Raw genomic sequence first — 18690 nt, 5'->3', positions numbered from 1 at the left:
CATCTGTACACTGCGCTGGGACAAAGAAGTGGATTTGCTAGCTGATGGTGCTTGCAAAGACCCCGGTGCAGGGCGGGAGGCATCAGGGCCTGCGCCTTCGACAGGGGATTGGCCAGCACGTAACACAGGGGAAGAGGAGGCAGTGGTGTGACCCTCAGACACTGGTTGTGGACCCAGGCGTTCGGCCCATCTATTAGGGTGCTTTGATGCCATGTGGCGGAACATGCTGGTGGTGGTGAGGTTGCTAGTGTTCACGCCCCTGCTCATTTTGGTATGGCACAAGTTGTGAATGACAATTTTATCGTCTGCACTTTCCTAAAAAAAGCACCAGACTGTGGAATACCTAGCCCTTGGCAAAGGATATTGCCGCAAAGGGGTGCTCCGGGGAACAGTTGTGGGCCTTCTCCCTTTTGTCACCCCACTGCCTCTTCCAGCCTGTTGCGGTGCTGCGGATCCTTCCCCCTCTGTACTGCTGTCCTCGCTCAGCTTGCCACCTTCCTAGCTTGGGTCAGTGACTTTATCGTCCAGCACCTCCTCTTCCACTTCCTCACTCTTGTCATCTTCCTGACTTGTTGACCTAACAACAACCTCAGTTAATGACAACTGTGTCTCATCCTCATCATGAACCTCTTGAGACACTAATTGCCGTTGACTTATTGGCAGCTGTGTCTCATCATCATCATCGACCTTGTGAAACACTAATTGCCTTTCCCCACCGTCATCTTCTTCTGACTGTGGATGCTCCAGAGTTTGGGAATCGGGGCACAAGATCTCCTTATGTCCCTCTTCAAGCGGGCTTGGCGAGAGGCCCAAATTAAAGAATGGCGATGAAAACAGCTCCTCGGAAAATCCGAGTGTGGGATCACTTGTTTGCCAAGACTCTCTATGGTGGGTGGAAGGAGTATTAGGGTGAGCATTCTGTTGACCAGACTATTGGCTATTAAGACTGGACTTTGTGGAAGACAGAGTGGTGCTTAACCGACTGGTAGTATTATCTGCTGCAATCCAACCAAGCACTTGGTCGCACTGGTCTGACTTCGAGAGTGGTGTCCTGCACCGCCCTGCAAACTGGGACATGAAGCTAGGTATCGTGGATGAGTGTGTTTCTTGTGCTGTGGCAGCAGGCCCAGTTTCACCGCGCTCAGGGCCACGGCCTCTGCGTGCACCATCAGCAGCACGGCCAGTTCCCCGTCCCTTACTGCTCGCCTTGCGCATATTAAATGGTATATACCAGTATGCTTGCAAGTATGTCACACGTACAGTAGCGCAGGTCTTGTAAATACACAGAATGTTACAGATATTTTTAGGATGCACACACGTTAAACAGGAATTATGGCGCAAGTAATGTCGCTGTCACCACCGCCTAATAAAAAAATACACTGACTGTATGTCACTGAAATTTAGCATGCGCACACTTTAAACAGGAGGTTTAGCGCAAGTAATGTCGCTGTCACCAGCGGCTACTAAAAAATTACACTGAATTAATGTCACTGATATTTAGGATAGGCAAACGTTATACAGGAGATTTAGCATAGGTAATGTCACTGTCCGCAGCGGACACCGTCTACAGAAAAAGTACACTGGATGTCACAAATATTTTTAGGCTGCGCACACATTACACAGGAGATGTAGCGCAGGTAATGTCACTGCCACCAGGAGCAAAAAAAATTAGACTGAATGTCACCGATCCCTGGGACAGCATAATGGGTGAGAAAGATAGCAGCTGCACTGACAAGCAAGGGAGGAGTGGCAGTGGGTACAGACTACAAGAATAATAATATTATTAATACTATTTAAAAACTAGAAGTTCTTATTAGGGTTGAGCGAACCCGAACTGTAAAGTTCAGGTTCGTACCAAACTTTATGATTTTTTGACCCCGGACCCGAACATTTCAGTAAAAGTTCGGGTTCGGTAATCTAATGGCGCTTTTTGAAAGGCTGCAGGGCAACCAATCAACAAGCGTTTAACTCGTGTGCCCTTAGAAGCCATCACAGCCATGCCTACTAATGGCATGGCTGTGATTGGCGAGTGCAGCATGTGACCCAGCCTCTATATAAGCTGGAGTCACGTAGCGCTGCACGTCACTCTGCTGTTACTAGTGTAGGGATAGGATGCTGGTGCTGTGAGGGAGAGAATAGGAAAGAATCTGACATCAGAACTTGTTGTTAACGCTGCGATCTACAAAAAAAAAAATTGTGGGTGCAATGCAACATTTTTGTACCCTGCCCTGAGCCCAGTGACACAGAAAAATAAGTTTTATCCGTCTGCTAGTTAGGTGGGCGTCGGCGGCCATTTTGTGCACCAGCACTGCATATGTGCCAGGGACAATAATTTAATCTTGTTCTTTTAGTTCCGTGTGCAACATATACCCATTTTTTAAGTGCACCTGCACTGCATATGTGCCAGGGGAAGGGAAAATAATATAGGTAATCCGTTCCATATTCCACTTTTTTTCTGTAAAGTACCCCTGTGCTGCATATGTGAGTGTAATCAATTCAGTAAATTCATCTGTTAGATTCTGGGGGGACAAATTCTTTATTTTTTTTGCTAAAAAGTAAATTTGCGCCCTGCACTGCATTTTTTTCCCCATAAAGCACCTTTGCGGCCTGTGCTGCAAATCTGGTAGTGAAATAAAATCTGTAAATCCATCTGTTTCACTGTGGGTGAAAAAAAATCTGATATTTTTTCCCATAAAGTACCTTTGCGGCCTGCGCTGCAATTCCTGACAGTCCAATAAAACCGTTAAATACTGCTGTTACATTGTTCGTAGAAAAAAAGCACACTTTTTGTGCTAGATAGTACATTTGCGGCCTGTGCTGCATTTCTGACAGTCCAAAAAAAACAGTCAATACTGCAGTTACATTGTTGGTTGACAAATTCACATTTTTTGTGACCGTGAAGTAATAGTTGTAAATTCGCCTGTCACACTGTTTATGACACCGGCACATCCTTACTGTCAGTGAACTTAATTGTTGACTATTGGCGGTTACATTGTCGCCTGACATAAACCATCTGTTAGTTTGGTGGGTGAACGCAAAGAATGAGGAGAGCGTCAAATAAGGGATGTGGCCACGTCATCGTGCTGCTGGTGAAGCTCCTGTTGCAGGGAGAGGACGTGGTCGATCTGTGCCAGCTACATGCACAAGTGAAACCCCTTCCTCAGGTGCGAGTAGGCGACAGAACCTTCAGCGTTATTTGGTAGGTCGCTCTATAAATGGTGAGGCCAGAACAACTACAGGCGATAGTAGATTGGGTGGCTGACAGTGCCTCCAGTTTCTTTACATTGTCTCCCACCCAGTCCCTTGCTGAAAGATCAGAGTTGGCACCTGCAGCCTATGACCATCAGTCTTTCACCTCACCCCCTTTCAAATCAGCCAAGCAGTCTGAGCCACAAGTCATGCAGCAATCTCTTCTGCTTTTTGATGACTCTGCTAGCAGGGTTTCCGTGGGCCATCCATATAGCCCTGCCCAGAAGTGTAAGAGATTGACTGCACTGACGCCCAACCACTTATGTTTCAGGATGAGGACATGGGAAGACCACCGCAGCATGTCTCGGATGATGACGAAACACAGATGCCAAATGCTGTGTCTTTCTGCAGTCTGCAGACCGACAAGGAGGACAGGGGTAAAGAGTGGGTGGAAGATGATGTGGAGGATGATGAGGTACTAGACCCCACATGGAATCAAGGTCATGCGAGTGACGTGTGCAGTTTGGAGGAAGAGGCGGTAGTCGCACAGAGGCACCAGCACAGCAAAAGAGGGAGCAGGGTATAAAAGCCTCTGCTACATTCTTGGGTGACATTTTACCATGTTTGCCGTGAATAAACCCCTGCTCTGCATAGGTGACAAGGACCTAAATTTCAAAAAATCATCTGTTTTATTCTTGGGTGACATTTTACTATTTTTGCCGTATACAAACCCCTGCTCTGCATAGGTGACAGGGACCTAAATTTAGTAAAAACGTCTGTTACTGATCGGAAGATGCGCGACTACAAGCGCACGCTGGTCGACGCGCTGCTGATGGCATTCCCACCTGACAGCGTGGGCTCAGTGGAAGCACAATGCGAAGGCTGAGAAGGAGGAAGAGGTCACCAACGCAGCTGGGGCACCGCCAGCACCTCAGAAGGCAGGGTTAGCATGGCCGAAATGTAGAAAAGCTTTGTCAGCACGCCACAACAACCAGCACCACCAGCTGATATGGAATGTCTTAGCAGGAGGCAGCATTTCAGCAACATTGTGGAGCAGTATGTGTGCACACGCCTACACTTACTGACTGATGGGTCTGCCCCCTTTAACTTCTGGGTCTCCAAATTGGGCACATGGCCTGAGCTTGCCCTTTACGCCTTGGAGGTGCTGGCCTGCCCTGCAGCCAGTGTATTGTCTGAATGTTTGTTTAGCACAGCAGGAGGGAGTTATCACAGACAAGTGCAGCCGCCTGTCCACAGCCAATGTGGACAAGCTCACGTTCATTAAAATGAACAAGGCAGGGATCCCACAGGACTTGTCAGTACCTTGTGCAGCATAGACATGTGTACCGGCCTCACCCGGCCATTGTTGTACTCCAGCGCACTTTCTCTTTGTTTTATTTTTTATATTTCCCAATGTTTTGGGATTTACCCAAATTTAAAAAAAATAATAATAATAAAATAAAATACAAAACAAAAAAACAGTGTTGGCTACCTCCTCCTCCTCCTCCACAGCCGCTTCCACCTACACCGCCACATCCATTGCCTCCTCATCCTCCTACTCCATATGGACCTCCTCCTCCTAGATCAAGATAATTATTATTTTTTTAATGTATTTTATGTTATTTTAAGTCATTTCCCTATCCAGATTTGTTTGCAGAGCACTTGCCATGCTCTTAGCCACATTTTGCTGCCTTTTGCATCCCTCTAGCCCTTTCCATTACTTTTTTAGAGCCATTTTAGTGCTTCAAAGTTCGGGTCCCCATTGACTTTAATGGGGTTTGGAGTCAAGTTCGGGTTAAGTTCGGGTCCCGAACTCAAACTTATTTGCGAAGTTCGGCCGAATCCGGCGAACCCAAACATCCAGGTGTCCGCTCATCTCTAGTTCTTATATTTTGTTCTCACTACAAATTATAAGCCAAATTTAATACTAACCTTCAGGTCTCGTAGGAATTTCAAATCCTCCAACCTTCTAGAAGATGGCTAGAAGGTTGGAGGAGTGTTTAAACTAGGGACTGGGGGGGAGGGTAATTACACTATATAAGGGGAAGATAGTGCAGATAGAGACCGGGGGCAAGGTAGTGGGACTGGGGGAGGAATGGAAGGAGGGACTAGAACAGTTCAGAAGGAAAGGTGTAGGATAAAAAATATACATAAACCTCTCAAATGTATGTATACTAATGCCAGAAGCCTGACTAATAAAACTGGTGAACTGGAATTAGTGATGTGTGAGGAGGACTATGACATAGTGGGAATAACTGAGACATGGCTGGATGATAGCTATGACTGGGCAGTTAATGTACAAGGTTACATTCTGTTTAGAAAGGATCGTCAAAACCGGAGAGGGGGAGGGGTTTGCCTTTATGTAAAGTCCTGTCTAAAGCCCACATTCCATGAAGATATAAGTGAGGGACATGAACATGTGGAGTCACTGTGGGTAGAGATACATGGAGCTAAAAACAACAATAAATTACTAATAGGAGTTTACTATAAACCACCTAATATACCAGAGTCCACAGAAAATCTACTACTAAACGAGATAGACAAGGCGGCAAATCATAATGAGGTGCTTATTATGGGGGACTTCAACTACCCAGATATAGACTGGGAAACTGAAACTTGCATATCTCATAAAGGAAACAGATTCTTGGCAATAACCAAAGACAATTACCTCTCCCAACTGGTTCAGGACCCGACTAGAGGGACGGCCATACTGGACTTAGTATTAACCAATAGACCTGACAGAACAACAGACGTGCAGGTTGGGGGACACCTGGGAAATAGTGACCATAAAGTAATAACCTTCCAATTATCATTCAAAAGAGTGTTTCTACAGGGAGAAACAAAAATACCAAACTTCAAAAAAGCTAAATTTAGCCAACTAAGAGAGGCCATAGGCCTAACTAACTGGGACAAAGTCCTCAAAAATAAAAATACAGCCACAAAACGGGACATCTTTAAAAACATCCTAAAATCTCATTGTGAGAGGTACATACCGTATGGGAATAAAAGGTTAAGGAACAAAAAGAAACCAATGTGGATAAACAGAACTGTAAAGAAAGCAATAAATGACAAAAAGAAAGCATATAAAACCCTAAAACAGGAGGGTAGCACGGAAGCACTGAAAAACTATAATGAAAAAAACAGAACATGTAAAAAACAAATAAAAGCGGCCAAACTAGAGACCGAGAGATTAATTGCCAAAGAGAGTAAAACTAACCCTAAAATCTTCTTCAGTTATATAAATGTTAAAAAGTATAAATCTGAAGGTGTCGGCCCTTTAAAGAGTAATGAGGGGGGAGTCGCAGAGAGCGACGAGGAGAAAGCAAAGCTGTTAAATATTTTTTTCTCGAATGTATTCACTGAGGAATATAAACTGTCAGATGAAATGCTGAATGTTGAAATAAATTCGCCATTAAAGTGTCCTGTCTGACCCAGGAAGAAGTACAACAGCGACTTAAAAAGATCAAAATAGACAAATCGCCAGGACCGGATGGCATACACCCCCGTATCCTAAGGCAATTAAGTAATGTCATAGCCAGACCCTTATTTCTGATATTTGCGGACTCTATACTGACAGGGAATGTCCCACAGGATTGGCGCATGGCAAATGTGGTGCCGATATTCAAAAAGGGTCCATAAACAGAGCCTGGAAACTATAGGCCGGTAAGTTTAACATCTGTTGTGGGTAAACTGTTTGAAGGTTTTCTGAGAGATGCTATCTTAGAGCATCTCAACGGAAATAAGCAAATAACGCCATATCAGCATGGCTTTGTGAGGGATCGGACATGTCAAACTAATTTAATCAGTTTCTATGAGGAGGTAAGTTCTAGACTTGACAGCGGCGAATCAATGGATGTCGTATATCTGGGCTTCTCCAAAGCATTTGACACTGTACCACATAAAAGGTTAGTATATAAAATGAGAATGCTTGGACTGGGAGAAAACATCTGTAAGTGGGTAAGTAACTGGCTCAATGATAGAAAACAGAGGGTGGTTATTAACGGTACATACTCAGATTGGGTCACTGTCACTAGTGGAGTACCTCAGGGGTCAGTATTGGGCCCTATTCTCTTCAATATATTTATTAATGATCTTGTAGAAGGCTTGCATAGTAAAATATCAATTTTCGCAGATGACACTAAACTGTGTAAAGTAATTAACACTGAAGAGGACAGTATACTACTACAGAGGGATCTGGATAGATTGGAGGCTTGGGCAGATAAGTGGCAGATGAGGTTTAACACTGACAAATGTAAGGTTATGCACATGGGAAGGAATAATGCAAGTCACCCGTACATAGTAAATGGTAAAACACTCGGTAACACTGACATGGAAAAGGATCTAGGAATTTTAATAAACAGCAAACTAAGCTGCAAAAAACAGTGTCAGGCAGCTGCTGCCAAGGCCAATAAGATAATGGGTTGCATCAAAAGGGGCATAGATGCCCGTGATGAGAACATATTCCTACTACTTTACAAATCATTAGTCAGACCACACATGGAGTACTGTGTACAGTTCTGGGCTCCAGTGAACAAAGCAGACATAGCAGAGCTGGAGAGGGTCCAGAGGAGGGCAACTAAAGTAATAACTGGAATGGGGCAACTACAGTACCCTGAAAGATTATCAAAATTAGGGTTATTCACGTTAGAAAAAAGACGACTGAGGGGAGATCTAATTACTATGTATAAATATATCAGGGGTCAGTACAGAGATCTATCCCATCATCTATTTATCCCCAGGACTGTGACTGTGATGAGGGGACATCCTCTGCGTTTGGAGGAAAGAAGGTTTGTACACAAACATAGAAAAGGGTTCTTTACGGTAAGAGCAGTGAGACTATGGAACTCTCTGCCTGAGGAGGTGGTGATGGTGAGTACAATAAAGGAATTCAAGAGGGGCCTGGATGTGTTTCTAAAGCGTAATAATATTACAGGCTATAGCTACTAGAGAGGGGTCGTTGATCCAGGGAGTTATTCTGATTGCCTGATTGCTTCTGTATTTGTTAGACTCGCCTATATGTACTGAATCGCAAGACAGTAGCATTAGACATTTCCAGACATTCTGAAGATTATTTTCTGAAAGTGAGACATTATTAATGGAGCATTTCAGATATTAACATTATACTAGTGTCACAGGGTTCCGAAGGTGCACTCGGTCCCCCATTGCCCGCAGACCTGTTGCTTAGCTTTGGGAATCAGGATTTGTGCTTGACCTCATTCCCAGGGTGGCTTTGCTGGCTGGGTGGTTCCCTGCTCCTAGTCTGCCTTGAGCGCCGAGCTGATCACTCGGTGCTCGACTGGTTGGCCTGTCGGTCATGTGACGCTGGCCATGTCACATGACCCTCACTTCCCACTATAAATACAGGCAGCCTGCTGGCCACAGGTTGCCTGTTAATTTCTAGGTTCCTGGCTATTTGTTGGACTACTGAATATTTACCTGATCCTGTTCCCTGACGATCCTCTGCCTGCTCCTCCTGTACTGCGCATCCATCCTGGTATTGTGACCTCGGCTCCCACCTGACTACTCTCTTAGGACTCCTCTTGTACTTCGCTACTCTCCTGGTATTTGACCCCAGCTTCTCCTGACCATTCTTTGCTTAATCCGTTGTACTGCGTAGCTCTCGTGGTTCTGACCCGGTCCGTTCATGTTCCGTATTTTGTCTTGTCTGTCTTCCCTGCACATATTCTAAGTTAGGGACTGCCGTCCAGTTGTCCCCTGTCATCAGGACTCGTGAGGCAAGTAGGCAGGGCCAGGGGTGAGGGTGGAGCGCAGTGGTCACTACCCTTCCCCCTGTGTGTGTGTGGACGTGACCGTTACAACTAGAGTACTGCTACTTTCACAAATGTCTTATATGATTGCAAAATTGGTTCAAATCTTTATTTAAAAACTGTAGTCATATTTTACCAGTAGAAGAGCAGAATGTTCAGCTTAAATGCAATGTAATGTTATGATACCATATTTGACAAGCCTCATGGCTTGTAGGACCCAGGACCAGAGGAAATAGCTGAAGAATGTGTCATCTCAACCCTTGAGATCCTAACCTGTGTCCCTGAAAATAAAAAATTCCACTCACCTGTCCTCGGTCATGCCAATGTTCAGTTCCTGGCCAGCAGGACCAGGAAGAATTTTGGTCCCATGACCACTGCAGCCACAGGCTTCAGTGGTCATAGCGCCTTGAACAGTACATCACTGCTGTGAGTGTGAGTGTGAGTAGAGGGAGGAGGTAAGAGAACAAGATTTCCCTTATAAAAGGGTTTGTAACGGATCTCCTGGCACCCCGACCGGGTACCTCCATCAATGAATGCTCCTAGTGCTTCCCGAGAAATCCAAGCACTGCAGACCACACGAACCGCCGAAACTTGGTTGAGGTCTCACCGTCTCCTACCCACCCTGGACCTACGACAAGGCTCCAGGCTCCAGTGGGTGAACCTCTCCTAAATCCAGAGAGCAGGAACAGCTCTTACAAGAGCTAGGAGTTATAACCAGGGGAATATACAGCGTATAGCAATCCCAAAACACATGAGACAAGGCTCTATGTTGAATGTAAAACAGGAACTCTTTATTGAACACACTGCATCGACTTATATACACATGACATACTGAGGACATGACATTACATAGCAGCCAGTCCTGTACAGTTTAAACACAAAACTAACCCTATTCAACAAACACAATGGCATTGTCTGTGACGCAATTAACAAACACACTGGCATTGTCTTTGACGCAATCAACAATGAACATGCAAACAGATATCTTCACCCCCTCCATAATGAATCAATGGGAAGAGGAGACACATGTGATGGGATTATCTCCTGAGTGTATCATAGGAGTCGGCTTCTATTATAATCAACTATCTTAATCCCATCACTAACACAATCAGTGGGAGTCTCAGTGCAGAGTTAACCCTTTTTGTGTTGCTGAATCAACACCATGCCTTTTTAATAGGCAATAGGAAATATGTGGCAAATAAATTACTGTCGGTGGGTAATAATTCAATTAAGAATTATTAATTATGGTCATAAAAATAATTAACCATAAAAAAATAAAATTTATAAAATTTGTCATAAATTCTTAAAATCATGACCTGGTGAATTGTAGACAACCTAATTGATACAATTTACATCTGAGTCCGACTATTTCCTCAGATAAATAAGTTCTTTTTGACGTGAGATGACGTTAATGATAAAATGTAGTTCTGCATTATACAATAATACACAGGTATTATAAAAATATGCAGATTTATTGGTTTCAAGATTATAAACATCATATATAAGTAAATAAACACAAAGATACATGCAAATGAATATATATAGCGTTAATATAAAGCATTACAAGCTTAACAATACATGTGAGTGTAAATAACTTGTCACAATATAACCAAGCTATTATTTGGTTAGGATATCAAAATATGAACATAAATTATATACATTACTTTTGTTCAGAGAAAACCTCATGATATCAAGATGGGCATGTCTAATCCTAGACATCAATATAGAATGCTAAATACATTCTGCCCCCCCTAACCAACTACACATCACATGGCTTCAAGATGGGCAAATCCATCCAAGGATATAACTTAGAAGAGATAACTGTATCCTTCCACCCCATCCTGGACTATTTTCACTATTAAGACAAATAACAGGGATCTAGAATCTTAAATGGGAAGGATTTGAAACAAGTCTTTCCTGTGGGAATCCATCACTTAGCTTGGAGAAGAATGTTCTATCAATATATATATATATATATATATATATATATATATATATATAAATAAGCAATTATTTAATGCTTTGCTAGATTATGAGTCTAGATTCTTCTGCAGGTAGAATGAAGCCTCACAATATCCTAAGATTACATCTCAATATGGAGATGATCAATTAATTTAATTATTTATTTATTCGCCAATCTAGATGGTATAATTTCACCCACACTATCAAATTAGTCTTAATAAAATGAAATATCCTTTTCTGTGTCTCTTACCAAGTCCTAGTAGGAATCTCACTTCTGCTCCTAGGAAAGCTGGTTGGTCCATCATAGCGCATCTCCTTATGGCTTTCATCTTGATAAACCCCTCTAGAGAGCTCCAATTTTCTCTTTTTCCTTTTTAATCTCCAGCTCTCGCTCTTTTTTTCTCTTGCTAGCCTTTCATGCTACTCCGCACACGAGTAATTATTCCCCCCCTTATCTAAGAATAATCCCCTTTAGATGAGGGATTCCCAATCAGGTAGGGTGGGTTTATTCGCATGCTAATAACATCATGACGTTGTATCAACTCCTAATATGGTATAGAACAAATAATGAAATAATATAATATTATCCATCTGCCTCCAGATGGCACTGCGGTACTGTAGATGAACATCCCAACTTTTAAGCATTAAAATTAAATATCTAATAATATGTTCACATGAACTCGTTGACCTTTCTTACCATAAATCATTGAGGAAGGTCTTTTCCTGACACTTTTAATTACCTATATCCTGGACTTGTTGGAGTTGACTGTCATCTCCTATCTTTTTGAAATATAGGTTGACTTGATGACAATTTTATATAGCGGCTTTGATGCTTGGCATTGGAACTTGTACATTTCATTTATCTACATCCATGAATAACTATTATTTTGAAATGGCATTTACTTTTCCCAGAAACCCAATTAACATAAACTTACTTGTTTCTGTACCTTCTACAATACCTTCTAAATGGAAAATACATGGTATAACATATATATATAAATCGATACATTGTTACACATAGATAACACATTATATGAATTATTGATTAACATATGTTGTAAACTAAATATACCATGTAGAGATATATATATATATATATATAATATAATGAATATATAAATTGATCCTCATACAGCAGGTGTGCCTCAAGGATATGAACCCTTATCAAGTAACCTTGTTCCCTCCAGACAGATATGTCTTAGGGAGTTGACTTACTCCTTACAGATGGTCCCATATCTTTAGCAATAACTTTTAAATACAATGTCCGTTTATGTTCACAATTTTTTATATTTTTTTATAAACTGAACTTGCCATGAACTCATCTTGGCTTTTTTTTTTTGCCACATAACAAACCTTTGGTTCAGGATGATTTTATTCTTAAAAGCAATGAGATGAGCATTCATTTTGATTATAATGTCATTAGATAATATTGTATACGTATGAAAATGCACAACATTACACACATAAATCAGGGTTCATAGTTCCTTGTAACCCCAAAAAGGTCTGAGGGGGTCTCCATAGTTCTCGGTCCATAGTCTGTAGAAAGGAGGCTGGCCCTCAGGCTTCTCCAGCAGCCCCAGTGACGGTTCAGTAAGTCACAGGGTTCCCTCATGTTGTCTCAAAACTGGTGTTCCTTGGGACCACCAAAATAAATTATTCTTGAGGCCTAACCCCTACGTTATATCATTAATAAAGTCTAATATGTTTTAAATCAAAGAAATATGCAACCAAATGTGATTTTTCTCCTGGACCACTATGGTATCAGAACCTGGGCCCACTGGAGGATCCCCTGGTTCTCTGGTAGGCCAGTTCAACACTGGCTTCACGAAATCACAATACGGCAGCACAGCAAGAGCCAACAGGTCTGGACTCCTGACCAGAAGGGTCTCAGTGTACCACCATGGAGAGTCCATGGCACACATTTTGCTGCTATAAAATCTAAAGAAGCATTTCACAGATGTTTCCAAGCTGATGATGTATTATGGAGCACAATAGAAATCCTGCACAAAAAACCTGAGTAATAATGCAAAACTCTAATTGCCATTTTTATTTATTCTGCTATTAATTCATTCTAGCCATAGGTGCTTATGCAAATTCTTTTTATATTACTTTTAAATGATCTCAGATCTTGAACTGCATCTGTCATTTGAAATATTTAGTAGTATCCGTGCCCCCGGTAATATGGCCATTTTATGTGTAAGGTTTTCATGTCCTTGGTAAACCTTTCTTCCCAAATACATTTTGCTTTACATCAATCGTTTGGTCACATAGTAATATCATTTTCAGCTTGGTTGCAATTAAACAGAAACATTCACTTTTTAATTAGACGGATTTACCTTCTGACAAATAAACGTGCCGACCTAAGATTGAATTCTTTCATAGAAGGTCAGCTTACTCAATAAGCCTGTTCACCCTGATCCAGCTAGGAAATGCCACTATATGTCACTAAACATTGGAGGCCTATGGTAATTTAACATTTCTCACAATTTCATGTAAATAATTCAAATACTATACTGCATTGTGTAACTATTAATACATGTTAGAGTCGACTGATTTTAACCCCCAACCCCCATTAAAATTGGAAAAATCTGGTGCACAACTCACATGGCTGAATGGCACTTTGACCACTTAGTGACAAAACTATTTTTAGCCTTAAGGACCAGAAACATTTTTTCCCTGTGCTCCAGCGATCATAAACCTAAATTTTATGGGACAAGTAGATTTTTTAGGAATCATTTTGGGGTACATATTGCCCCTATTTATTTATTTTTTGTGAGGCGGGATTAAAAAAATTAACATTATTTTATGGGATTTATTTTTTATGTCATTCAATTGTGGGGTATAAATAACATAATAACTTTATATTACGGGTTGGTATGATTATGATGTTGAAAAATCTATATCGATACTGCAATTTCTTGTCCCCATACAGTTTCACTGTTTCTGAGCTGCAGATTGGACAGGCTGATCTGCTGCACTGAAACAATGATTTTAGGCCTGACCAAAAGAAACGATCAATCAATCACAGCCCAATTATTGGGAATGAGAACCTCAACTCAACCTTGATAATTGGCTAAATTGTCGGCCCATGTAAAAGGACTATTAGACAAGGCAATATTGTAAATGATTGTTAAAGTGATCAGCTAATTGCATAAAAATGGATTGGAAATGTTAAAATCCATTTTGTACAAAATTCATCTTTCCCATCTTTTTCTATCAGGAAGTCAAGAAGAGCCATACACACTAGACTGTTGACGTATCTCTTCAAAACTAATAAGTGAATGGGCAGTGTAAATATCTATCATTGCTGTTATTCTGTCTAGATAAAGAGCATTTATTTCAATGCTAAGCACAGAGAATGGGAATGATTAAATTGCACTTTTTGACATTTTCTGTATGATATTAAAACGGTAATAAAATAGTTTTATTTTCTATAGTGCCAACATATTTTGTAGCATTTTATATAAAATGCAATGCAGTCTCAGTCTTCTATGCCCATCATTGATGGTCAAGCAGTAAACAATTGCTGTAATTTTCAATCGGTAACACACACTGTACATTACTGAGTTAAATGTGCCAGAAGTCAGGCTCAATTTGCACCACATTTATTATGTGTTTTAGATACTTGTGTGCTTCAGTAAACAAGAGAACATAGAATATAGAGTGAAAAGTAGATTAATGGGAAGGTGCATGCATAAGATGCAACAAACACCAAAATTGTGCCAAAATGTTGATGCTGGACAAATTTGTCTAGCAGAATACATCAAATTTGTACCTAGAATGAGCCACTGTGATAAACGAGTATCGGGCAGATCATTGCAACAAGTGTTCTAAGGAACTACTGTTAATGATAATCTTCCGGTGTAAAGGTGTTGTTGATTACCCGATGAACGAGCGGAACACTCATTCATCTGGTAATAAGATCGTTCGTGCAGACAACTAAATCATCATTTGCCGGCAATGAATCACATTGCCTAAACAGAACTCTGCTGCCGGCAATCATTGATTCTGTATGGGGAAGATCAATGGCATTAGTGATGGCTCCAACCCATATCGTGCAGGAGATCATTGCATGTATATGCAGCTTTCTCCTCCACTGACAAGCAGGCAATTTTCAGGAAAAGAATGTTTCCTTCCCAACAATCATCTACTTAATTGAGCATTGTAAAGGGGCCTTTAGTTTACTCTGTCTAAATTTTAAGTTGGCCATACATGAGATAACCGTCAGCTGAATACCCTGACATCTGCTGTCGGAGAAGTCAGGAGGCTCCATGTACATTAGATGTTCAGCCAAAACCAACATAGCTTCAGCCAACATAGATCTAATGTGAATGACCAGCTTTAGACAGGATTAATAAATCTGCCCTATTGTCTTGCTTTATTTCTGCAGTTAATAGGAATTGTCCAGGATTTTAATGTTTATGGACTATACTCAGAATAGGCCATCAATACAAGATCATGGATCTCACACCCCATATCCCCACAATCAGCTGTTTCAGAGTTGCTCCAGCACTAAAAGATGGCACCAAAACTGAGCAGCTCCATCCATGGTGCAGTGGACCCAGGTTGTCACTGCAGCTCTGCTCCCATTTACATCAAAGGAAGCCGTGCTGTGGCTATCAGTCCCATCTACTACACAAAGGACAGAGCTGTGTGGTTCTAACACTGGACAACAGAGCTACTCTGAAATAGCTGATTGCAGGGTGTTGAACCCCGAAGATCTGATATTGATGTCCTATCCTGGAATATCTCTTTAAGAATGTTCTCTTTGAAAGTGAGTTAAGACAGGTTTGCTCTATGTTGATACAAGCAGCAGATAGATTTATTTGTACACGCGTCTTCAGACAACATGACCTAGAAAATGTAATGCACTCAAAATTTCTCTGTAACTGAAAAGTAGATCAATCCAACTAAAGTTTTTTTTTCCCTATTAATGCCAAATCAGTAACAATGATATCAAGAACAAAGCCTTTGTTCCTGAGACATCTAGAAGAAGCAATAAATATGTTTCTGATTTGACCAACCGCCGATGTTCCCAGCACCAAGTGTTCCACTGTCAGCATGGAACTTTAAATCAGAAAAAAAAATTGAAAACTATGTTTTCATAAAGTATTCTTCATTTACTGATGTTTTAAACTTCCATTATGTAGACAGAATTACACAACATTAGAAAGTATAGAAAGGTTTGAATTCACAACAGACATGGAGTTGCAATAAAAATTATTCAACTTCCAATGCAAATTAGGTTAATTAGCAAAATTTCCAAACTTTCAACTGTCTGTAATCAATTAATAAAACAAGAACAAATTCAATACAAAATGTAACTTGTACTGACTACTGCCATATCATAAATATTCATTCCCTGGATAGAGTCCCTCATAAGAGCACGCATGTGCAAATCAGTTGTCTCAAGCACATATGATGCAACTAAGATTATGCCCTCATCTGCAGTTATAATTCTGGTATTCTGTTCCGGCATAGAAACATAATGCTAGAATTTCCATATCCTGCATATGCCAGAGCCTATTGGTGCCTGACAAATGCCATTCACTATAATGGGCTTCACCCAGACATGCACAGAGCCGCTTAGGCCTGCCATCGATGCCCTTAACTTCACATTTGCATATCGAATGAAGCAATGGATCACTAAGTGAAAGGTATCATTACATTCAGCTAATCTATCCCTAAAAGGTGTCATGCCTGGTTTAACAGTGAATTTTTATCTAAAAGTAAAGGGTAGAATTCTTTCTGCATCCAATAAGAGGGGGAACTTATTAAATATGGACATCTTCAATTGGTTTAAAAATGGTATTCAGAAAGTGCCTTACCTCCCCTTGAAGGCAGCATCTAGCCAGAATGTTATAATCATGAATGGGTTTTGTAATAGAGCAGCAATATTCCAAGGCTGATAGAAGATATATTATGATGTTAATCATCATAAATAATATGGACCCTAAAACATATGGACCTATAAAAAGGTTACTCAAGTGGACAGTCACTTTACTTAGACTATCCAGTGTAAATGGGTTCTAAGCTATTCTTTATTATTAGGGCTCAAACTAAGACTTAGGCTACATGCACACGACCGTGCCGTTTTTTGCGGTCCGCAAACCGCGGATCCGCAAAAAATGGAAGCCGCCCGTGTGCCTTCCGCAAACTGCGGAACGGAATGGGCGGCCATTGATATAACTGCCTATTCTTGTCCGTTTTGCGGACAACAATAGGACATGTTATATTTTTTTTGCGGGGCCGCGGAACGGAGCAACGGATGCGGACAGTACACGGAGTGCTGTCCGCATCTTTTGCGGCCCCATTGAAGTGAATGGGTCCGCATCCGAGCCGCCAAAACGACGGCTCGGATGCGGACCCAAACAACGGCCGTGTGCATGAGGCCTTAAACTAAGCACATATTGGACATGTAGTTATAGCCCTGAAAGTGTGTAAATGAAAAAAAAACTACACTCAACTATTCACCCCCAGCATGTCAAACATGTGACATCCAATCCTTGGGCACGTACACCGCAGTAGCCACCACTGTGAGCCTCTGTGGTCACGTGCTGCTTGGAAACACATCACCACTGAGGCCACTGAATGACTATAGCGGTGCATGGGACCACGGATAGAACACTATACTTTCAGTCAGCCAGGGACCAGGAGTAGTAGTGGTGAGAGCCTTGGAGCTAGAACGGCAAGTGGAAGACAAGGCTTTTTTATTTATTTTTTTCCTTTACACACTTTCAGGTTGGTTTTGGGCTTAGACAGCGTTTTTAATGTATTCTTTCTTTATAGTCTAAATTTTCTTGGAATTTAGTGGTCAAGTGCAAAGCTTTGGGACAGCGATTGTCAAGAGAGTGATAGATGACTTACACAGCAATTTATATAGTTGTAAGGTTCAGGTGGATGGGTGACAGACTTAGACTAGGTTGTGAATAACTCTTTTGTTACTGAAGAGGATATGGTAATTTTAAATTGGACAAGCTACATTTAGCCCGAGGACAATTACAAGACAATGTTATGCTCAAATTCTGGCTTGTACACATCTGGGCAAGCTCCACTTGCTGCCAATGGTTCCGGTATTCAGCTGGTTTCAACACTCTGCTACAGATATTCTGCACCAGGATGTAGCCTCTCCTTTCATGGCTCTGGTACCCAGACTTTGGCTCTAACTGAGATTGCAACCAGGTCTTTACACACATGTTCATCCTCAAAAGCCACATTGGGGGTACCTCAGTGGGTTACTGCAAATGGTTAATTTGCTACCAATGTGTTAATGTCCATTGTTAATGATAATGCACCTTTTCTTTGTGATGTTTGTAATCCAATAGCTGAATTAGGAACACTGTTTGCTGTACTCAGTGGGAGGAGGCGGGTCCTTCTTCTTTCATGAGCTAGTGAGTTGAGTTCAAGCAACCTAAGCATCTACTTGTGCCACTGCAGACATGAACCTGCTGCAAGGAACCCTTATCCTTACATCTTGACAACTACCACCATTCTCTGACAAGTACAGAATATAAAGACTGTTGTGGGCAAATTTAAAAGGACGGGTGCAAAGAATAGACAGTAAGTGCAACCACTCTTCTATAGCACCAGGCCATGCTGCCAGTGGAAAGGGTACATCACCTCCGGTGCCCACCACACTTTTACCAAGTTATTAGTTATATACTCTGAAGAGACTGACCTGAATGCTACCAGTGAGTGTCTCTGTTAATAAACTACCTAAAACAGCCTCAGTAAAAAAAAAAAATAATGAATTTATTACTCCTACCAAATC

The sequence above is a fragment of the Bufo bufo genome, chromosome 4 (assembly GCF_905171765.1).
Source record: "Bufo bufo chromosome 4, aBufBuf1.1, whole genome shotgun sequence".
Taxonomy (NCBI): Eukaryota; Metazoa; Chordata; class Amphibia; order Anura; family Bufonidae; genus Bufo; species Bufo bufo.
This window is presented reverse-complemented; position numbering follows the sequence as displayed.